This window comes from Pseudopipra pipra, chromosome 3, assembly GCF_036250125.1.
Source record: "Pseudopipra pipra isolate bDixPip1 chromosome 3, bDixPip1.hap1, whole genome shotgun sequence".
Taxonomy (NCBI): domain Eukaryota; kingdom Metazoa; phylum Chordata; class Aves; order Passeriformes; family Pipridae; genus Pseudopipra; species Pseudopipra pipra.
In genome coordinates this window covers 4,772,179-4,797,058 of record NC_087551.1, presented here as the reverse complement: position 1 = coordinate 4,797,058, position 24,880 = coordinate 4,772,179, and the positions used below count along the sequence as shown (strand labels likewise).

At 39.7% G+C, this 24,880-nt stretch overlaps 1 protein-coding gene across 5 annotated transcripts in view; it reads right to left on the bottom strand.

Annotated features, from left to right (window-relative positions):
* The window catches only part of PLCB4 (phospholipase C beta 4), a 188,216-nt gene that overhangs the window by 151,618 nt on the left and 11,718 nt on the right, over nucleotides 1–24,880 (bottom strand). For 4 of the 5 annotated variants that reach the window (XM_064647514.1, XM_064647513.1, XM_064647518.1 and 1 more), the window contains exon 2: nucleotides 17,365–17,424. The gene's annotated coding sequence lies outside the window, so the exon portion shown is untranslated. Of the gene's footprint in view, nucleotides 1–15,702; nucleotides 15,737–17,364; nucleotides 17,425–24,880 lie in introns of all 5 variants that reach the window. The other variant, XM_064647516.1, reaches the window with a different exon arrangement.

The window sequence follows — 24,880 nt, the reverse complement described above, 5'->3', positions numbered from 1 at the left end:
GTTTGCCTCAGGGCACATTGCAGGGTCTGTCTGCCTTCGAGTCCTCAGTTAGAGGCACATTCTCTCTTTAGAGGGAATGCTTTCTTTGGAGACAACAACCTGACATTTCACTGCACTTTGACTCCCTTTGATCACAAGATATGGCATTTGTGTGTATCTGTCTTTGAAAACAAGGCCTGCATAACAAATTCCTGAAAATTATCTAATAAATTCCTGAAAAATATGTTCAAATTAGTGGCTTCTCTGCAATCTTGAATCCACATCTCCTTATTGCTATTTTGGGGTAAATAATCCCCAGTCTTCTTGCTACCCAAATATCCAGGTATTTGGCAACATACTCCCCTGCCTCTACACCACAGCTCTGGCAAACTCTTTCATCTCTTCCCTGCCTTCCCTCACGAGCACCTTCTCCTTGCCTTTGTTGCAGTTCCTGACTCCCAGGTTGCTGTTTCCAAGTGACCCTTCGGCACTAACTTGCCTCTTCTTTAACTGGGAGCCAGCCAACGTTAGCTGCCTGCAGGCTAACAGGGATGGGCTGATTTTTGGTACTCAGTTTACTCATGTCTCAGTTCTTCAGTCACAGAAGTGCAAGGGAGGCTTTCCTTTGCTTTAAAAGAAACCATCAGTTATGTCATAACCTCTGGAAATCCAAATCACTTCATCTTTGCTGGCAGGGACACAGCTCCAGCAGCATGAGAGGGAAAGAAAAATCTCTTCTCCAAAGGAAAATGACTTTTCTGTTTCACAATACTGATGCTGTTTTCCTCAGCATATAAAGAACTATGGATTACATCATAAAATTAAACAGTGCTCTTGCCAGCCATGGAAAGCTCCTTCTTGCCCCAGGTGACTGCAGCCTCTGGACCACAAACTGAATGGGAATATTGCCCTTCCTGCAGTGTCTCGTTTTGTATCATGTCACTGATAACAGCAATAAATCTAGGGATTTAACAGTCTCATACACAGTCTAAGCTCCCACAATTTTAGTTTCGTAATTCTTTATTGAAAATTAGCATAAAAATGCTTTCAGTAAGTCAGTACCTTGGATGCTCATGGACATATTCACATATTCAGGCAAGTGTAGTTTCACTCTCTCCTACATTGTATTAAAATATCCACGGATAATGGAACACCACCAAGATAAGAAAAAGTCCATCTTATACTTAGTATCTAGACTAAAACTGCCCTAAAATGCCTTGTATTAAAACAACCATTTAAGTCATTCAACAGCCCCACTCAATGTTAGGTTTTGACACATTACAGCTCTCATTCCACAGCAAATCAAATCCAAACTACTTCTTTTCCCTGAAGACGTGTTGCTCAAGAGGGGATTTTATTCTGTAGCCTGTAAGTGCCCTAGAATTGATATGTATATGTTAATGGAACAGTATATAAAGTCACCTCAAAGGCAACTGGTTTAAAATTGTAAACCCCTACAGATGGGATGTAGGGTGACAAGTTAATTTAAAATTAGATATAGTGCACACCTGATAATTGAGAGAAGTGGAGGAGGGAGAAGAAGGTTATTGCTCTATATTTGAAAAGGTGAATCCCTCCTTCATCAGAGGATGAGAAGGAGGAAAACCAGAACCTCACTGCAGTGGAGATCGAGCTGCCAACTGCTGGGATTTCCAAACAGCTTCACGGGCTGGGGATGGATGTAGTGGTGCTTATGCCTTTGCACTACGGGCAAAATCCATACAAATTTAGGGAAGGTGTCAGGCACCTGTTGGGGGATAGAGAATGACCACTGAACACCAAGTCTCAAACAGGCTGGATCATTCTCGTCCACTGTTTTCTCCCTCTCCCACGGAGAGGCAGCAGCAGCAATCCAGAGACAGCACTGCTTTAATACCTGTCACTGCCCAGAACTGCCCCAAAAAACACTCTTTGAGAATGGCCCTTCCATGCCTGCCCACAGCACAGGGGCATTTCCCCACTGCACCAACGAAATCCGAATATTTCGCCGTTACCGCTTCAGCAGGGCCAGAGGGTTTGGTGGCAGGAGCACCAGAGCATTGCTGCAGACTATTCCCACCTGGGGCAGCTGTCATCTGTGGGATGCCATCACTGAGACAAACCAGTACACCAAAGGGAAGGAAGAGATATTTAGCTTTCAGTTGTCAGCCACTCACACCACTTATGGGAAGAACAGCCAGAACAGAGACAACAAGCAGAAAATACAGAGTGGCTTCCTATTTTAATAACAGTCCTAATTGCTGACATTCAATAATTCATACCCAGCTCCGTGTTCCTATTGTGCCAGAAGCACTGCAGGGACTTTGAAGATGAAGAGCTGCCATCCTGCACGTGGAAGTACTTTGTCTTAAAGATTACTTAGGCAAATACTTGTGTATGAAACACCTCATACATGGCAATGTGAGCATCATCTAAGTGAGGATATGAAGCAAACTCTGTAGGATAAAATAACATGCACAAGTGTGCCTCATTCCTAGCTCCTGAGGCTCCCAAAGTCTGTTTAGTGATTTATAGGAAACCCAAGTCCATTTTCACACCTGAGAACCTCAACTGCAGGTAAACACACATATTCCAGCACAACCACCAAGAAAGTAAGTATGCAAGATGGACAGAACATCTCAAGAGATGTTTCATGACTAAAACAAAGCAGAGGCAGGAGCTTATTTCAACTCCCCCACAAAAAAAAAAAAAAGTGATATAAAAATACAATAAAAACTACGCATGGAGCTCCAAGAAAACAACAAGCAGCTCTGAATCAGCACAGCCGAAATAAAATCTAAATAAAAATCCCTGTATTGCCCTTTTTCGCCTTTCACAAAAGAATCAACCTAAAAGCACAAGGATGTAAAAATGCTCTAGTTTGGCAAAATAAGTCCCATTCCATAAAAGACCTATTATTAGCTTTGTCACTGTTCTATTTGTCTCCAATGTCTTTCCTAATAAAACCTAGAAGAATGAAGGGCAATATAACTATTTCTAAATCTCTACGTAAACAAAAAAAGGAATGTCCCTGTTTATTTTTTAGTACAGAACTAAACACCATATCAATATTAAATTATTTAGGGATTGGCCTGTGTTCATGTTGACCTTACCTGCCACTGACTGAGAATTTTCCATACACACCAAATAGGGAATTGCTCACAGGACACAAAGTTGATTTTTATAGTGTCACACAAATTTACTTTCCTTTCTAAACTAAACGTGTATAACAAAGCTTATGGCCAGCCTCCAAGAGGCTTTTGTCTTCTCCTGCATTATGAGGGGGAACTTTGAGTGATGCCAAAATAAGCTTTTTAGAAATCATACCTTGGAGCTACTGAACTACTCTGGAAACAATCAGTCACTTAGTCAAACTCCCCTTATGTTAATAACGGACCAACTCCAGCTCCTTCTGTTAGCTAAGCTTGCACTACGTATTTTCTTGCATATTAGCCAAGGGTTATTTGAAATAAAACTTTTCAGCTTTTCCTCTTTGATTACTAAATATCCTTCCACCTCACACTATCCAAGGAGGCTCTGTGAAAAGAGCACATCCTATTCTTTGATGCTGCTGGAGAAGGAAGAGGAAACTGAGGAAGGAAGAAAGAGGTGACATTCTCCACGTGGTGTTTGCATCTGTCAGACTCTCTTAATACTCTAAAAAAGGTCCTTTTGTCCCACAGGGCATCACTATTATTCTTCTCAAATATATTTGAAATTTCCATGTATTTTTGCTTTCAAGTATTCCACGCGATGCCTTCTGGTTCCCCAAGTTCTTATTATTATCATCACCCAAAGCCTGCAGGAATTGTGCACAGACAAAAGAGAACCAATACTTACATTTTCCTCACATAATAGCTCTCTTCACATGATATACATAAAGAGTGTCTTTGCAGACCATCATTTATTCCTCCTATCAATGAAGATGCTCAAGTGTAATTTTCAGCCCTTACCTGTCATACTCATAAATATATAAACATATATATATATATATATATATATGGACCTACCTGCCAAACAGAAACTGGACTTGAGACTATCAACTCAGATTAAAAGCTCTCAGTTTTGGGTTTGTCTGATGTGTTCTGGTTTGAGTTATTTTTAAGAAAGACGAATCATTAGCAGAAAAAAAATAATAATTAAAAGTGATCTTTTTCTCCTCTGTACAAAATGGTACATGCCACGGTTAGACTGTACATTATAACCACTTGTGTGTTTAATATAAGCACAAAAATAAAAATAAAGGGGCATCAGATACTCGGGTTTCCCTTTTACACCAATTAGCTGGAACAGCAAACCCTGTTTCGTTGCTGCTTTTCTGGGTGTGGAACATCTTCAGAAGCAAAACCAAATTCAAACACTTGTGATGCTTTGGACTTTTGAGGGAATTCTGTGTTTTGCTGACCTTTAATTTAGCTCTGAACAGCAACTACTGTGGTCCAACACATCCACCCCGTCGACTCCAAAAAACGTTTACCTACCCTGTTCTTCAGCGATTCTGCAGCGATGCTTTAATTCACTGAACCCCTGGGAGCTGCCTGTAACATTTCTCATCATTCAGAAAGCAAATTCATCCACTTGAAACACACTGTGGGAAAACACAGCCCCCTGCAAAGGGGCTGAACAACTTCCACGCAGCGGCAGTGGGTTTGCACGTGGGCAGTAAAAACGAGAGAGAAGAATCCACTCGGGATGAAAAGCACGTTGTCCATGACAAGGCCAAGAACCAGTTCCAGCAGCACCAGCCTAATGGTACCCTAGAATGAGCTTTTCATTAGTTTTATTTTCTGCAGCTCAGTAGGCACAGCTGGTGAATTCTTGGCATCCCAAACCAGAAGAGCAACGTTCCCATTCATGTTAAAAGGAGATCAGGAATTTCATCTGTTGCCACAGTAGCAAATAAATATGTTATTTGTTTTTTTACCCCAAATACAATCCTGCTAACAGCAGAAGAGGGTATAAAAGAAGTGACCACATATTTGCCTAGTTCAACAGCATGTGGAAACTTTTAACTTGCTCAGATTTTGTATTAAAGCTCATTAGAGAAGCCACAGGGAAGGAATTTCTCTCTGTCCTTCTGAACATGTATGGATAGGAACAAAATCTCCCTCTCCACCTAACAGAAGGACCTAACACAGCTTCCTCAATTTTTAGTGTTTTCTGTCACAGAGCAAATTCAGAGTTCTCTTTAACAAAATCTGATTATAATATAATATTGTTTCTCACCCAAACCAAATGGAGAAAACAATAAGATTAGCTGCAACCATACTAAACTCAAAATAGGATCCTGAGACACTTTTCTTCATCTAAGAAATGGAAATATTAATTTGGCATGTTAGAGTCACACAAACCCTTGACCCATTGCTCTTCTGCCCGTGACCATGTTCTACTACAGTTTTTCTTTTCATATTTGCTTGTTGATCAATAAATAAAGTTTTGCCAGTTTTTGAAGGTACTCAGTACAACCAGAGTGGGAACTCCAGCTCTTGCCTGCTTAAAGAATTAACTTCTTGGTCAACAAGTCAAAATCATCACTGTCACTGACACATCATCACACCAGAATACTCTGCTTTCCTAGCTTTGTTTTAATCTTACTGCAACATATATGAGACACTCAAGCACCAAAGTGAAGTATTGCTTGCAAAAACAACCACCACAACACCAGTGTTATCAAAAGCTGGGCAGATTACACAACCTGCCACAGGAGCTGCAAGACTTTCTGAAAAGGCCTGAACATATCAACAGTTTTGACAACTGAATTAATAAATTGAAGCGAAACGTGACAGAGAAGGGTCAAAAAAACCCCAAAGAACTAAAAAAATCCACAAAACCAAGAATCTATAAAGCTTCTCTCTTAAAGCCCATTAATGCAACTAGAAAAACTGATCCCTCTGATATTAGCAAGCTATATAGCAAAATCATGAATTAGAGATCTTTATATTTTTACATCAGGGGAGAGTCAACTGATACAAAAAGTTATTAATGCCTGTAAAACGTCCTGGCTGGAAAACTGTCCAGGGATTAGAATAATTAAAAACAATTCAGGCTCTGCACCTTAAATCTGATTCTATTCCAATAAAACCACTGAATTTTTTCTTTCAACTATGAGAAGGATTTGGCCTTAAATTACAATACTCTGATAGCTAAATTTACAGAACTAACAATACCCTGAAAATGCAGAACCTCAGAGAGAAAAGAGAGCTCATAAAATATAAACCTTATGGGATTGTCAATTAAGATATTTTAGCTTCTAAACTTAAAATAAATGGAAAATATGCCATATGAACCTCTGTAGATATTCAATCATTTTATTTTTATTATATTGAGACCCATAATTGTACCTGGAAGGAAGGAAAAACTGGATCACTTTGTCCCCATTGGTCTAAAAGCACAAGTACCATCAGGAGACGTACCTGACTCACTGGCAGAGTGAGCAGTGATGAGACCTGCATTAGCAAAGCTTCACAGGAAAAAAAATAATTAGGACAGTCAGAAAAATTTCAGAGGATTTAATTGTTCACATAGCCAGGAAATAAAATCCACACCATTTTGAATGTTTAATAAGATGATACCAAGTAAGGGGAGTGCACCTGACTAATCGTAAATACTGCCATGTATTTCATTACTTATGCAAAATAAACCTACTTTTGGACCCTAGCTTTACCTTCTGTTGTGTGCCCTACACTCAAAACTTGGGATTTGCTTTGGAAAACTTGTTTGGGACTGCACAATGCAGTCTGTTGGCAGGCTGCAGAAAACCCTTTACTGGGTTACGTGTGTACGTGTTTTACCAGATAAGTTTGACAAATCTGCCTTTATCCCTTCCTTGCCAGGTTAGATGTATTTGCATAGAAATAATCTTTTAGGTAAAAACAGGACTGGCTTGACTGGAGTTTTACGTCCCCTCAGTGAACTGAGGTGTTTGTGCTGAAGAAAGAAGAGTAATTCACCTGTGGAGAGAACTTGAGTATAAAAAACTCGTAGAAACAAAGGCTATTAAGCACGTATCAAACCTGACAATGAAAAAAATAAAGATATGCCAAAACAGAAAACTATTTACAGGAGGACATAATCAAGATGCAAGTTTAAGTCTACCAGCAGCCTGCTCCCATCCTGCTCTTTATTTACACATGTGGTCAACTGCACCAGCACACAGTTAACAAAGAAATGTTTTCAGGAGAAAGGCCTTGCTAGAACTGCTTCGTGAGAAATTGTTCTAAGGGCATGTCCCTGTAACAGATATTTTATGAAGGCAGCCTCACTGTAACCCTGATGGTTGCAAGGACCAACACAATACCTGCAGCAGAGCAGGAGCCAGCGGCTCTCCTAAGGCAGCTCACAAAACCTGTGGGCAAATTTCTGACAACCCTCCAGTTCAATTTCCATATTTGTCAATATTCCTCATTTACGGCTCATCTGAAAACAAGTAAAGCTTACAGAAAACACTTCACTGAAAAAGGGGTAATAACCAGAGCAGGTAATATATAATGTGTCTGCACTTTAAAAAAAAATAGGAGCTATTATTTCATTGCCTTCTGTATCTCTCCAAAGTATCTTACAAAACGCAGGTACCCGATACAGCCAGACCTCTAAGTGGAGCTGACAGGGTGCAGCAAACATTTTGTTTACCAGAGACATTTATAATTCAATTTGGAGACATTTGCAAATGTTAGCTTTCAGACTGCCCTCCTAATGGGCTCTTTGACAACTCAGGAGAGGCACAGTAACTGTGGGTAGATCAGGATAATCACTCTCAAGAGTAAATTACTCCATCCAGCCTTTTACTGATGTTTTAACCTCAAAATTACCAAAAGAAAGAGCCATTTCAAGCGACACAGACCTCCTGGATCCAAGGGAATAAGTCTGGTGGAGGTGTTACTTAAGTGAGAAAAGCCAGTATCAAATAATTACTAACTAATTACATCCTGAAGATTTGTTGTGATGTTTGGAAAACTTCTGGATTTAGTTTGCTTTAATATTTTCAATTGAGGAGGAGTTTTTTTAATATCTTTTAATATTTTCTACCAAACTGTTATTTTAAATTACTTCAGCATATTCAATTTAGCAAAAGAATGAGTCTATTAGACTATACTGTCAAATTCTAAATAAAACATACAGACAACTTCAAATGTCTAAACATGTTGGTTTTGCAAGCCTGGGCTCCTTAAAAAAAAAAAGATAATAACTGTAGTGAAGTAAACAGAAAAAAAATGCTTTCAAAAAGAATTCCTTAAAAAAACCCAGCAGAAACCCACCCAACATGTCAGGATCCTCAAGCCACTTAGAAAATTCAGGTACAAACTTCAAAAACTAGAGAGAAGCAAGGTTTCCTTTTTCACCTTTCTGTAAAGTGTCAAAATGTAATATTAATTCTTCCTGTTCTCAGAAAATCTAAAGAGGACTACCAAGCTATTAAACCTTCTGGTGGATCATTTGTGGTATGAGTTATTAGCATAATTGGGGGCACACTTTATTCTGACCTTTGCAAAACTTTCATTTCCCAAATGTGATAGATACAAAGTGCTTTTATAATACCAATAATGATTATTTCCTATGGGAAACTGCCAATTATAAGTTGCTGAAAAATGCTATATCAGATGTACATCGAGAAAATGAACACACCTACCAACAGTCAGACTAATTAAAGCCATTCTTCAAATATTAATAAAGCCTTTCACTTCCATGGAATACAACCTGTACAATTCAGTTCAACTGTATCCTTGTCAGGTCATTCTTTCAGCAATGATAAATGTTTGATTAGTGGTTAAATGCAACATTTCTGGGTGAGGTTCCCCTTCCCCCAGCAGGAAGCCAGCACATGTGGGACATTTTTAACATTTAACTGTTTTAACATTTAACCACTTGACTCAAATTCACGTTGTTTTTATCAAGTCACATCAAGTGCCAGCAAAGATACTCAGATAGGGAAACAAGTCTTGTGTTCTGGACACAGTTCTTAGAGGAAAAAAAAAGGCACAGCAAAGATAACGTGCAAAGATAAGCAATAAACTGTCAAACAGCCTTATGTTCTGGTTTTATTTATTCTGTACAGTGCTGCTTTAAAGATATTACCTCATATCTAAAAGGCACTTCCTGTAATGTCTCTGCTCTGGTCATAATTTTTAAAGTTTTGAGGGTCTGATTCCCATTTCTGCTCTTGCCAACCTGCAAAGCTTCCCAAGATCCTAGGATTCTAAAATGAAATGGACTTCGAAGTGAAAGTAAAAAAGTTTTACTACCATATGGGTGCTTTCACAGCACCTATAGATTAACATAGAAAATAGAAGTATTAATAATGAAAAATCTGTTTCCAAGTTGTAGGTGAAAATAGAAAACACTCCATGTTGCCACATCAATGATGAATAGAGGAAAGCTTCTGATTTCCTCCAAAATATTCACCTGAAAGCTGCCTCATACTGCTTAACATTTCAAAAGGGTAAACTTCCCAGTCCACCAATTGTGCTTATGCACAATTTATAAAGAAAATATATATATTCATAGAGTCCAGGCAACAGATTTCTCCATGCAGAAAAAGGCCAAAAGAAATAATTTAGAGACACAGAAGCTTAATTTTTAGATTTTTTTTCAGAGTATCTAGCTAGTTGCTTACTACAGAACCTTATAAACAAATGCATTTACACAAAAGCAGGTCATAAAGGCCTGCACAGAAAAAAAAAAAAAACTAGTTTCGGGCAGCTAAACCCAGATGACTTGTAGACAGGTTTGTAGGTCCAAATCTTCACAGGCAGGAGCTGGATACACAGATCTGACCACCTTCATCTCATTTAACAGGGCAGGTGAAGTGCTGCCTCCTTTCAGTGAGAAGAGTCTGATCATCAGGTCATTTATAAAAACACTCCCAGCAAAACAAATCTAAATGGTCAAAGGCTTCCAAAGGTACAACTGCTCAAGAAAAGGGCTCTGCAGGTCTTGAAAAAGCCGTCTCTGTATCAACACAGAAAATGCTTGCAGTAGCTCTGGTAGCTCCAGAGATGTCCTCCCAGCTGCTAACCCAGACTGCAAAAGATCTCATAATGGTCTTGTTTACAATCCAAATTTTCAGTCTGGCACAGATCAAAGAGCGAAAACTGCGGTTATGAAACCTAAGTAGATTTACTAGCTACTTTTCACCCTAATGTTTAACAAGTCTTATTAGTTTCGAAAGAAGAAACAACAGCTAAAATATAAACAACTGAAAAGTGGTATGCCTGTCGTCGTTAAGCAATAAACAACATTCCACATTTCTCTGTCTTTCCCCTTTGGTTACAGAAAATAACTTGACAGCAGCCTCGTCACTCCACATACTGTACCTTTCAAAACTTGGCAAAGCAACTCTTACACATTGTGTTTCAGATCAAACAACTCAATACGTGCTTCAAAGATCTGGCAGCAGCTCTTTTGGGAGTTATTTCCTACTTTTCTGGCTTATGCAACCTGTCGAGTTGGGAAAATTTACACTTAGTAGATCCGAAGTATGTACACACAGAGAGAGGAAATAATAATAGCCCCAATTATAAATGGAGTTCTGAATGTAAATATGATTTGCCACAGATATTTCCACTGCCTCCAAGAAATCATTCTGATGTGGAGTAGCACATGCCATCTTCTCAGATTCCAGTTTTCACAGGTACTGTGATTAAAAAGGGTTTTTTAGGTAAAGAGCTGCCAGTAGGGCAGACTCTAAGTCACACACCCACACTACTCCCTGTTTTGTAATGCAATACTCATCTTAAGAGCAACAAAATTACAGCAGATAAGATATGAACAAGAGAACAAAAGCAGGCTCTAGGAATGCCACTGGACAGTGTGAAGTTTTTCCTTTGGTTAGAATCTGTTTGCAGATTTATTTTCTTTTTTTTTTTTCACACTCAACCAAACATTGCTCCTCTAAACCAGAGCACAAGCGTAGTTAGAGAAAACATCCCTCTGAAATTGTCCATAGTTTTAGGGGTTAGAAAAGTTGAAAATACTGGAAGGGTAAAAAAAATCCTTTCCAAATACAATGGATTTTTTGGCAATAATTCAGCAATTTTCCTTTTTGGCTTCACCAGAAAACAATAAGGGTTTAAGATGAATGCACTAATCATGAGAGATATGAAGACACATCAGTTTAAAAGAAACTATCTAAAAGGCAAGTAATCTTGGTGTATCACTAGTAGGTCTTGGCAGACAGTTTCAACAGGGGAAGGGAGTCAGAAATGAGTAAAACATTTTGTCCAAACTCAGCTGTGCACACGACCTCTTGCTTTCTTCCCCACCACAGAAGTATTTCCTGCATCTGACAGTTTTATTATTACATTTCCCACTTTTCCTACCTTGCTTCCTTTATTTCGCAGCTCTCCCCATACCTTTCAGATCATCCTGCTCGTTCTTTCACTCTCCATTTCTCTTTTTCATATGCTTGGCCTCAGCTGAAGTCAGGGGGAAAAATCCCACTGAGCTGCCTGCAAAGGAATCCCTTGGGAACAGGGGAATGTCACTCACCATCTCTGCCTCTGCCACCACTGCCTTTCAGCTCTGGCACCGAGTCATGCCCTCCTTGTCCAGGCTGAGACACTAAAAAGGGAATAGTTTCCTCCACTCCTTTCTACTCTACTCTCTCAGTTTCCAGTGAGCTGAACCTGCACAGAACAAAATAGTTTGCAAAAACTTCACTTTCTTCAGGTTTTATTGAGGCTGAACAATACAAGCTGTCGTTTTGTGTCACTATTTGCTCACCAGTTCTTCCTACACCTTTGGATACAAGACCAGGCCTTTCCACATTTTAAGAGAAGGTGGTTTAACTTCAGGCATTGATGAAATGCAAATTTTGAATCAAACAACACCATAGCTTAGTTCTTGCAAAAGAAAATCTTAGTTTAACCTTTTCAAAAAACAGCAAAGAGTCTTTCCTTCCTGGGGAGTGACAGATCAGTCTTTCAGGGGACAGTTCCAGAAGCATTTAAAGAAATAAGCAGACAAAAAAAACCAACCTTCCTGCTCCTAAGAAAGCTGCTATCATAAACAACCAAAATATACAGGAGCTAAGATTTGTTTGCTCCCTTTTTTAGCATTAGAATGGCTGAAGATTCTGGCATGGTTTAAGACAGACCTGCCACAAACCAGTTTGAGGCAGCAGTCTGGTAAACTGATTCAGATGAAAATCATAGAATTATAGAATAGTTTTGTTGGAAGGAACTTTTAAAGGTCATCTAGTCCAACCCCTCCAGTGAGCAGGGATAACTTCATCTAGACCAAGTTGCTCAGAGACCCATCCATCCTGACACTGAATGTTTACAGGGATGGGGCATTACCACCTCTCTGGGAAGCCTGTTCCAGTTTTTTACCACCCTCACTGTAAAAAATGTCTTCCTTATATCTAGCCTGAATATTTCCCCTATCAGTTTAAAGCCATTACCCCTCGTCCTATCACAACAGATCCTACTAAAAAGTCTGTCCCCATCTTCCTTGAAAGACCCTCTTAAGTACTCAAGGGTGGCAACAAGGTCTCCCTGGAGCCTTCTCCTCCCCAGGGTTAGAAATAACCTTTTAGAATGTTCTTTATCAGGTCTGCTTTTCAGCCAGCTCAGTCACCCAATTCACTCCTCACACAGGCTTTTGGTGTGAACAAGCATCCAGGGACAAGAAATGAGTCCCCAGCCTCGCTCCCAGCCTCTATTTACTTTTTCACAAGTGTCAGTTTAAATGTACATGAAACTACAGAGAACCTGACAACTGAGACGGTAACAACTGCCAGAAATTATCAGTATGCTTTTGTTATCACTTGCTTTTGAGCTCCCAGAGCTCTGCCTCCCTCTCTGAACCAACAACCTTTCTCAGTCTGAGACAGTATACGCCAGTACGTGCATTTTCTGCTCTCTCCATGCTCACCTTTCTCACCACAAAGGTCTACCCAGGGGTGGATTTTGCTGTAATTAAGCAGAACAGTCTTCCAAAGGAAGACAAAGACTACATGATCACAAACAGCAGGGAATATTTGGAAAACAATACTTCATCTGGATGCAGTAAGTCTCATTTATTTTTCTTTTGCCTCTCTATTTTTGTTTTATACTGTTGACTCCAAGTTTTAATGATCGAAGATATTTTAAGCATTCCTGACCTAGAAATGTGCTAAGAATAAGAGAACTTTATTATAAAGAAAACATTGGCCATCTGAAGGGAAACTCAGGGTATACTCCACCTAAGTAAGATATGCATGTTGCTTATGAACAGCAGATAACTTTCCAGGCCTAAAAGAACTCAATTTCCAGAAGATAGAGATAACATGTATAAAGAATCAGATAGGCTGCAGGATTCAATGGACCTGGTTAAGAGAACAGCAGTAGGATTCCTGGACAAATTAGATGCCATGGAGAAAAATTCAGCTTGGCTAGAAAATACTGCCACAAAATATCTTAATTGCTGTGCTTATCAGGGACATTAACAAGATACCCAGTGGAGACACAGCTTAAAGCTGGGATTAAAAATCTCTTTATTTTGAGAACAGCAATCTGAACAAATTGCACTGGTCTCTAACAAGAAGGCAACTTTTCTTTATCCCCCCTCCAAAAAGTGTCACTTCCATTTTGGGACCAGTTGCCCTGCCCTTTATAATGACCAGGCAGCCAATACTTTAGGACTAAAACTCATCCTTGATTATGCTCAGCAGGTGTGACAGTGGCAGCCCCACACTGGCATAAGAAAATCAAGTGCAAAACATTTCTGTGATCGGAGCAGATGTTTTACACAGACAGAAGGTCGTCAAGACTTGGTCTTTTCAAGTGAAGCAAGTAAGCACTGTAACATTAGGGATTACAGGAGATAATTCTTACAAGCATGTTGGTGTGAGCAGCACTGCATTAACAGTGTTCGTGTTTGCACTTGCAGTATTTTCACAGCTACAAGGTGTCACCTGTGGCTACATGGCCCTGCTTTGGAGGCTCCAGAAATATGAACAAGGTAAAAATGAGTAACTGCACTTCAGCATGTGGTGGTATTAGGTGAAAGGTTGGACTTGATGATCTTACAGGTCTTTTTCAGCCTTAATGATTCTATGATTCTGTGCAAATCTACCAAGTTAACCCTCGGCTGTTAAAGCAAAAACAGCAGTTGTTTCAGCTGTAAAGATCATAGCAGACGTATCTGCTAAGCTGTTCCTAAGAAGAGAGGTTTTAGAGGAGCCAGTAGACAGTCCTCTATTTCATAACCCCAGAGGGACGGGAAAACTTCAGCAGGTGTGATTGCATGACCTGTTCATGATCTTCCGTAACACAAGACAAGGCTGCACCATTTCACCCTCAACCTCTACCAGCCTTCAGGTTCAGCTGCTCTGCCCTTTGCTCCCACCCTGCCAGGATCCATCAGAGCACACAGGGCCCCTCAGGAAGAGATTCCAACCTGGAATATGCAGCAGGGACGAACACTATTGACATGCCCTGGGAGGATGACGCGGTTGAGAGGATCTCTCTCCAAGTCTTGTTGCATGACCTGTGCTCTAAAAACTGATGCCCTGGAGGAACCTGCCAGTACTCTGATATTATCCTGAACCTTTTAATGGAGGCTACTGACTGCACAGCCACAGAACATATGGAATTAGGAGCAGAGAAACAAAAGAAAGCCATACACACAGATAAATACACCTCACAAATTAGTGTTCCTTTGTGATTCCGGCCAGTAGAACACCAGGTGCTCGAAAACGCCAGGCTGAGGATGATCCAGTTCTTCTGTAACACCTTTAAACCACAGTAATGGACAGTGGGAGTCCTTACTTTCTTTTACAGTTCAACTTCTCTTTGGTAATAGCTCTAATTCGCATCTCTCCCTTCCTGCACCTTCAGTCAGTCAGGGAGTTATTTCAACTTTTCCAAAGCAGGAGGGAGTCAGACAACAGTTTGAGAAAAATATTAGTGTTCCTTCACCACAGCCTGATTCAACTGCTGCCTGAGTCAATCTGTGACTGTTCCAGAATTATTAGGAGACTCTCTTTTCTACAAGGCTGGGCTGGACCTTAATAAGAGACTGAGGCCTTTCCTCATATTTCTCACGTAAACATACTTTTTTTTAACGAGAAAGTACAGTCACACAAATAGGATTAAATAGCACGTTTTTGGCTCTTATTGAACACAAGATACAGTGGTGAGTAAGAAATCCCTTGGGACTGGTAATGATGATGGAGTGAATGCTGCTCTTAGCTCCCCATCTCAGAGATAGTGACACACGAGTAACCAGAGCACAGGTAATTTAATCAAAAATACACATCCCAAATATTCTGATTCTGTCCATTACAAAACAATTCTGCAATTCTAACCTGTAAATATACCACAGGGATATTATTTCACCTCCATAAAAATCAACTATGAAGTCTTCAGATGAATAAAATCAATGAGCTAACGGTGATGAACTGTGGGTTGTTTTAATTACTATTCCAGTCAAGAATGCCCAGTGAACATTATGCCCAGCTTCATATTGTAAATTTTAACAGGAATTCAGCACTCCTTCCTTTCAACAGTGTTGAAAACCATAGTTTACTTAAAAGATTTTCTTTGGCTAGTTCTCTCTTCAGCTCAACCACTTTAAGAGTAGGAAAGGGATCAAAGTTCCTGTAGCTCCTGATTATTCAATAACATGACTAATGCTCTCCTAAGGGGAACATGATTACAGGTAATGATGTGTTATGATAAAGGCAACATCTCCCATTTGCACACCCCTGTCCTCCCACCCACCACTGTGTAAACAGAATAAACCTTTAAGGACACACTGGTTGACCTCATCTCCTGAAGAAACACTGCTTGGAATTGTGCTGTAACAAAACAGAGAACACACAATGGTCTCACTTGATCTTTAACAGTATGATATTTTAACACCCACAAAAACCTCTCCCAGGCATCCTCAGCATAACCAGTATTAACTGCAGTGGGCTCTTCACAGCCCCTAAAACTGACTGTACAAACTGTGACTGCCTGGGGCGAGTTTTGGTTTGTTATTGAGCCAAGTTCTCTTCATGTTTACCCGAAGTAAAAATTCAGGAGTTCTGGGATTTTCTTTTCCTTTGTTCACAAAGTTTTTGAAGCCTTTGACTTTCAAGATGGTGTGTAAAACCTACGGCATGTCCTTCTACAGACTATGTTTAAGAAATCCCTAACTTCCTTCACCTAACTCCAAGCAAAGTGGCTTTCCCCTCTTTTACATAGAGTCTTATTTTCAAAGCATTCACAATGCTCAAATGTAGTAGCAACTCAAGGTAAATTGATTCATCTCCTAATTCTTTATCAGTTTTAACAAATGAACTGACAGTTCTGTCCCTGGTGGGAATTCATTCTGAATCTCTAGTGAGAGTTCTATTGCTTACACCTGGATAAGAAGTTAGCACTATGAGATATTATCTGACATACTATCAGGTATCTTCAGGACATTGCTCTAAGAAAATATTTACAGAAGTTTCCACTTTCCAAGGAAGCTATTTCTGGCCAATGCAGGCTTTTTTTTTTTTCTCTTTTTTACCTATTTTAGCAAACTTATGCCCACAGAAGAATTATTTTTATCAGTTACAAATAAACAAACCAATTGTGACAGAACACCGGGTCACAGTGCAACAAATTCCCAAATGCTTGTGGCATACAGTGTGTGGATAGACCAACAATCAAGAAGTAGAAAAACAAGGAAAACAAGTGTGTTTCAATGACTAATGCCAAGGCTATACATACATAAAGCACTGCCTACAACATGGTACCAGCACTCCTAATTCTAAAATTCTAGACCACCAATGCAACTATATCCTTTGGTGTTGAGATCTTTCTCTGCACCAAAATTTTTCTAGAGCAGATCTGTCTGCAATTGGAATCTTCATCTGAGGAGTCACACGAGAAACCATCTCAGATGACAGCAGAGTATTCTGACGTGAATTCAGATGCATTTTTAGGTGAACGACGACAAAAAGCAAATCCACCATCCCATCACTTAAAAAACGACCCATCTCTGAGTATTAAAAAACAAAAAACTGCTCTCCACAAATTTGAGGTGAGAAGAATCTGCTGGAATCACATGGAGATTAGAGCACTTAAACTGCCTTTGCAGCTGTTAGAAGAATGGTTTCACATTATCCCTGGAGTTTGTCGGGCTCGGGGAGGGGACACAAACCAGCAGCTTTTATTCATCCCCCTCTGTCTGTGTCACTGATCATCCTCACACACACCCACTTTTTTATTAATGTCAGGTCTTCAGGAGAGCTCAGCATACTCTGAATTATGACCTAAATTTCTAATAACTTCTCTCCTGTGAACCCCAACCACTGCTTTTTCAGGATACATTTCTCATTCTGCTAATATGGACAGTGCAGCACTGAAAACAGTAAACCATATTTTAAACCAGAAGTAAATAATCTAGTAAAAAAAAAGAATTAAAATGTTAACAGAACAGAAAAATTCATACCTTTGGAAAATCAGAAATTACTCCGTAGAAATTCACATTGTAGAGAATGTCTTCCTTTCCCTAAAAAAAAAAAAAAAAAAGCCTTAATTGTGCATATTCATATTTAATTATCTATTAAAAACACAGTGAACTACTCCAAGACCTTCTTTTCCCCCCCAGAAATAATTTCTCCTCATGGAACAGAATATTTACACTACAGTAAACAAACAGTGCACACTCAGTGAGTTTTTGTTTGAAGTTCATTTTATTTTGAAATTTCCTGTTATTTAAGCAAAAGCATCATAGCTGCAGGTGAAAGGAACACATGGTACCCATTCATCCAAGCATTTCAAACTAAATATGAACACAGTGGAGACCAAGAATGGAACAGTTTTCAGGAGCAGGGGAAAAAAGGTATTTTATTCTGAGGTACAGGTGCATACACAGAATTAAATTTGACCTGATACCTTTTCAGTTTTATGAGGTTTAAGTTTTAGGAGAAGAAGGAGAAAATGAAAAAAAAAAAGAAAAAGAAGGGGAAAAAAAAATCTCAATATTAGAAACAGAGAGATTCTAGAAAATAAGTGTCTCAGCCAAGACAGGCCAGAGTGTGTTGGAGGTCTAGAATTTGCTTTGGGGACTCCTGGAACACCCCAAGAAGGAAGCAGAGTGACTGAGAACCACAGCATTCACAATTACAGCCATGAGGGCAGTTAAAGAAAATAGTTTCCTATTCTGTTGAATCCTCTCAAAGTTGCCAAAAATGTCTATTAAAACAGAAGTTGTTCCAAATCATAAATAGCAACGCTGAGAGGATGGTGGGTGAGTGCTTTGTTCTCATTAAATATTGACCACGTGCTCTTCTAGTACAAGACTATACAGTGCCTTCAACTTTTTATTATTATTGTTGTTGTTGTTGTTGTTGTTGTTATTGTTATTGTTATTGTTATTTTAATGCCTCAAACACTCTCATTTTGCCAGTGCACTTTCAGACTGGCCTCAGTAGCTCACAATTACATGACAAGATATCACTGGGCCTCCTCCACTTCCCAGCTGCACACAAAAGCATCCTTACACTTCCTTCTGGGGTCAACTAAAGCCAACTTAATGCTGAAATCAACTCACTGCTGAAAACATGTTTCCATTGGAAAGACAAAGACGTGACAAAAATGTTTTCAAGCATACAAAATGCTCTGTTAGTCTACAGTAAGAGATACACCTCAGATATTTTTGTTCTCTTGCAGACTGTGGTCAAATTTCAACACGATTACATCGACTCCACCGAAATCAGTAGCATCTCACAGACCTAATGCACAAAACAGAAACAGGATCTGCTTCTCAACTGGTTTTAATCATTTACAGCTTTCTGGGCGACGTTGCCACTGGGCTCTGAAATTTCTCGTGTTCCATGTAAACACATGAGTACAATCTCATAAATTTAACAGAGAAAACCAGTTTCTTTTTAGTTATGCAAATACCAAAAATCTCTTTCTTTCCACCAGTTAAGAATTTCTTCAGGAGCTTGTTTGTGTCCAAAAATCTCCAACGGCCCTTTCAGTAAGACTGTAAATTCTTTGAGGGAAGCACTCAGAGCCAGAGTCAAGTCTCAGTTACAGAGGCAGAAACACTGAGCAATTCCTAATTCCCAGTAACTGCTGGTGGGGTGACAAACAGCAGCTGCAGCCTCAGGTTTATCCTTCATTCCATACCTGGTTGTAAAGGCTAAAATACAAAAACCTGTAATTTTCATTCCTCTCCTGTTCCAAAGAAAATTAAAAAGAGGTGAATAAGCTGATGTTAAATACCTTGATACCTACTTTTTTTGTAGAGCACCTTTAATTTCATAACTACTGTTCAGTAAAGCAGGACTTGTTTCTTGACTAGTCACCTGAACTTTTCTGTCACCTTAAATACACCACAGGTGTTTCAGGTGTTTGCCTGTCTCTCTTCATGACTCAACCCCCTGACAACCTACTTGGAGAGGACTTAATTTAGCAGAAGACCCAGTTAAATCATAATAACCCTTCAAAAGGATGGACAACCTTCATCAATACTCTGGGTTTGTCAACCGATATTTTCTTTCTTTTATTTTTATTTTAAAGTAGAAAAGTTTTGATCGACAGGGATCTGACATTCAAGTTTCCTTTCTACCTGTTGCTCTCTGAAACAGTCAGAGAGACCTGACAGTAACACAGGTCCACAACTGTCCATGGCTTTCCCATCTATGGATATTTGGTTACGGATGATCACCTTGAGCTACTCACCGGGAGACTGAAATTTGGAATTCCAATGAGGACTTTTTGCCTCATTCCAATTAAAAGTGAAGTACAAGTATCCAATTTAGAAAGGACCATTGGAGTCTTAATTTAGACATGATGATTTTAGTCTGTCAATATACTGAAATGGTGTTTACCTGCCAAACCATCTTCACTCACTTTGTGCCCAAAAGGAACATCAACCATAGTTTATCAGTTAATTTTAGACACAGTTTTTAACGTTTTTCAGACGTGAATCTCGATGTGCAGTTTCTAAAAAGGTCCTTTCTTTCTTTGTAATTTTTTTTTTTAGGATCTAGGAGGGGGAAAAAAGAAAAAGAAAAACCAAACCAAACCAACAAAAGAGCCACAAACACCCACTGACACACAAAAGGGGAAAAAAAAACCAAACTGAAAAAGTCACACTCACACTTGTGGGCAGGAAACCACACTTAGCAGAGCAGTGTTATGTCAGCCCCCAGCAGGTAGCGAGGTGGGCACTGCCAGCTCCTGCCAGCCCTGGGCCGAGCTGTTCTAGCCAGGGCCACACTGTCACAGCTCTCACCCTCAGCTGAAGCCTCGGAGAAACCTCAGCTCCTTCCTGGAGTGGAGCCTTGCCAGGGACATCAGTCTGGTGCTGCTGACACACTGCACACACAGCTCGGTGGCTTCCTGCTCCAGGCATTACATAACTGGAGCCTCTGGCATATCTTTCTGGAACATTTCCTGGGCTCATCCACAAGAGCAGCAGCCTCTCCACCTACCAGACAGCTCTGCACCTTTTCCCCACTGAGACTGACCTGGATGGCACTGACTACAGGGACATATGGCTGTTTATCCCATGGAAATAAAAACTTGACAGCATCATTCCCAAAGACAGGGAGAAAAAAAAAAATAAAGGCAGGTAGCCACACGGTTAAACACAATTAAAATACCAACAACAACAAAAAAACCCAAATAAATAACGTTTTATTCACTTCTACTACAGGAATACCATGAGGGAAATCACATTCATAAGCCACATACAGTTTTATCAAGGACTGTTGCATTCAGCTTCACTGAATCAAGTCAGAAACTTATTAAATAAAGAATGGATGCAGCCTCCTGCTCGTACCACACACAGTCCACCCTCAAGTCCTAATCCTGTGTCTGCCTCCAGCCATGAAGCCAAGAGAGTTCTTGATTCAGGATCAATTTCTCAAAGTGAGAGGTAAAAGTCCTTCCTGCTGTTTGCTGAGCAAGATTCAGGACACTGAATTACTGAAATGGGCAGACTATTTTCACTATTTTCGCTCCAAATAATTTGGAGCCCAGAGATTCTACTTTATAAAAAGCATATAAATTGATTAAAAGCACACCCTCTAAAGTTATTTATAAATAATAAAATGTTTCAGATTTTTTTCTACAGAGAATGAGGTATATTTATATGATAAAAACCACATTATTTAAGCCAAGTAATAAACAGCAGCGGCATTTGCACAATATAAAAGTTACTAGAAACTCTCATTAGTATGCAAATGTAATAAGACTAAGAAACACAATCTGCAATTGGAGTAAGAGAATTTCAGGGTATCTTGGATGTAATAACTACATAATATCCTACAACTCCTGCAGGGGCTTTTACCTATGTTTTAATAATCATTATTTAATAATCTTTTTTTTTTTTACCGGGAAAAAAATATATAGTCATCTATAGTAATTCTCTGGAACCAAAATTACCATGATGCAGTTTATGAGGTTTTCAATCTATGAAATTACTCACTGCTGATGAAAGCATTAACAATCCAAGGTTTCATTTACAGCATTACAGAGAATCCAGGTCAATTCCAGGCAAATGCTTTTACTCTGCTTGGGCCAATGAGATTAATTATTTTCATAAAAACCTGCACTCCCACCAAAAGTAAAGTTTAAGGGTGTCTCACCATAATTCAAAGAAAGCAGAAATGAAGGGGCAATCCTGGACTCCAACAGGCAGGCAGGGAAGTAATGCAGGCACTGGGGAACACGTAGCAGGTGAGAGGATGGGAAGAGGATGGATCCTCCTTCCAGGCCAGCAAACCACCAGCTGCCAGCACTTTATATCACCAAGATAAAATGCAATCATCTAACGCCTCCAGGGAAAGCTCAGCATCACCACAAAAATCCTATTGCAGCTCAAACATTCTTTCTGGGATGTACCCTGTGTTCCAGAAACTGGGAGCCTGCTCCTTGCCATTCACCATTGGAAATGTAGGCCAGCAACTCCGGCGCAGCATTTGTGGTCTGCGCTTTTATTATCCCAATCCTCCGCAACAGCAAGAGAAAGGGATTAAGCAGCATTATTTTTTCCCCTTGAATATTTACTGGGATAATTACATGCCAGTCATAATACGAGATTATTTTGCACAGTGTAAAATAATACAGAGCAGACATGCCATTTTATCCAAAACTCTTGGTCCCATCACACCTGGGAGAGCACAGAGCCCATCGTATCAGGCGTGTTCCTCCAGGAAAGTTTAATGCAGCAAAGTCTTCCAAATGTACCAAATAGATGCACTCAGCTTATTCACACAGCCCCTTTTTTTGGGCAATCATATTTTTTAACTTGTTTCACAAAGTGTCATTAATTACTAAAGCCATCTGTGTTTCCAGAGAACACTCTTTTCCACCCCTTCTCTCCTTCCTACTGGGCTGCGCAGCGAAGATGCAGCCGTGTATTTACAACCACTTTTATGCCAGCAGATGTTACACCACACAAAACTGTTTTGCAGCAAGTTCGAGAAGAAAAGCGGTGGGAAGAAGTTTACATAACCACACACTATCAACAAAAGCAACAGAGGCTGGCAAGCCACAGGCCGTAGTCATTTAATTCATACAAATCTCTCTTCCTCTTTTCTCACTCTGCTTTCCAAGTTGTTTTAATTCCATGGGAGAATCTGACTGGTAGTCACTGCAAGGTTTAAATGCCAGCAGCTTTTCTTGTCCTGACAAAATGTACAGAGCTGAAATTTAATTACAACTGGCTTAGACACATTTTTAGTTTGTTTCTATCCACCTAGAACACATACTCTGTTCAAAGTAAACATGTTTAGTCACTGAATAATATGAAGTAGAAAAGTTTGCACTGTAATAAATGGAGATACATTTCAAAACAATTTTGATTACTATCTCTGAACCTGGCTGCAACCAGCTGGCTAAAAGTGGCATTATTGGGATGGAAATAGCGTGGTGTTTCATTGCAAGAAAGTAAACATATTCTACCAGATACCAGAACAGGAGTTGAAATCCACCCAAGAAAACCATTTGCATCACTGGTTTGCATTATTCTGCCTTAACATTTTGACACCCAGTTTAAACATTAAGCTGCCAGTACAATGCCTCTTTTTTTAAACCAGTGCAATTTCTTGGGGCAAAATCTGATAGGGCTGCCCAGATTTCCTGTCCACTCGTTTCTCCCAAGGAAAAAAAAAGAAAAAAAAAAGGGGAGACATCAGTTTAATTTTGATTTGTCCAGCAAAGAGATCAAAGCATTACACATCTCCAATGGAGGTTTACAAAGCCTCATTGTGCAAACATCCTGGGCCTGACGCCTCAGGATGCACTGAAGCAAATCCCTTCTGATGGCAGCCAGGACTAATTTGTTCAATGCAAAAATTTACACCTTGAAGGGAAGTCGATAACTTGGAAGTGCCACTTGATGGAAAATTATTAAAACGTACAGCTTGAATTTTTAGGCTGATCTCAACCACATGTTGCTGGAAATGCTTCACACGCATATTCTGTTGCCTATATACTAAATATCGTGTTCAGCTCTAGGCTCCTCCTACCCTGGTGTTATAAATTCTTTGGGTGAAGGAGCATTTTCAACAAATATGTACAACGCCTAAAAAAAAAGAAAAAAAGATTCCAGAACCACTATTAGATCACTGAGTCCTGTAAAACTGCAAAGCATCAAATAATTTTTAACATAGCTGAAACATCTTTCTAGATCTGTGCTTTGTAAGATTGCAATTTCTGCTCAGCCTCTTCTATTTCTTTTCTCATCCAACTGTGCAGATGAGCTTGTTTATTGTTTGTTGCCTTCCACAGAACTAAAAGAAAGAGAGAGGAAACAGAAATGACACAACCCGTATAAATTAGTTTTAAAACCTTCAGTGGTAGGTCTGATGTCTGCAACTACTTCAATTCATTGAAAAAAAATGGGTTTTTTATATATACATATGTTTTTGATTGGAGAGTGTCCCTTTAAGCAAGCCTTGCTGATTCAGACTATCTCCATACCATTGCCAAAAAAAAATAGGGCGTTCCTGAGTTATGCTCCGACTTAAAAAGATTTACACAGGGAATCCTCAAACCTAGAAACAACACTAAGGAGCACATTGTCATTTTTGCTGGAAGACTGGTGTCAAAGACTATAGGCAAAGAGACTGCTTGAGAAACACCCTGTGTCAGACTGTGCTTCTACAACCGAAACTTTGCACCTTCTGGGCTGCAAATCAAAACTGGATCTGTTGCATAACACAGGTATTAAAGATAATGGCCTCTACCAGTGCATGACACGTCAGTCTGAGCAGCACAGGCAATGCCTTGCTCCATCCATCCATCTGCGCTCCTGGGAGTTTGTGCTGGGATGGAATGTCCACATCCCTGATTTGCTACATTTTGATTTGCAAGTCAAGGTCATGAAGTAAAGGACCAGAATCCCTGTTGCCAACACGTGGGCTGCAGGCTTTTGTGCAGGCATCTGAACACACCAAAAAAGGCCTCAGTTGGAAAATAAAAAGATTAAACTGTCTGAAAGCTGCTTTATATCTTTAGGTGCTTCAGCACGTTGAACTGAGCAACATGGATGACATTTGTTTTTAACCTGCATAAAGCAGTTTTGTACATATACTCTAATTAAAAATGCTGTGTTGCAGTGTATTCTCCCACCTGAGGTATCACCAACCAGGTTAAATAAAAAATAACGAAAACTACCTTGTAATAAATGCCATAACATAAATAATGCAAGGAGAGTCCCTGCCCCAGAAACCTTGCAATTTAGGACATGAACAAAGAATCCTTAAGGGATTGTACCAAACCTACCTAACATTCCTGACTTGACACTTACATTGTGCTGTACCTCAGTTCATACTTTCAAGGCCAGAAGAATTCACGTTGTTCTGGTGGGCACTGCTCAAGGCTGCTGTGGATCTGGGTGTTCACAAGGCAATGAGCCTTCCTATGAGGCATTATCAGGACATTTAAGACAGGTATTGAAAAAAATACCTTAATCAGAACACCGTGAGTGTGTGGGGGTGTCT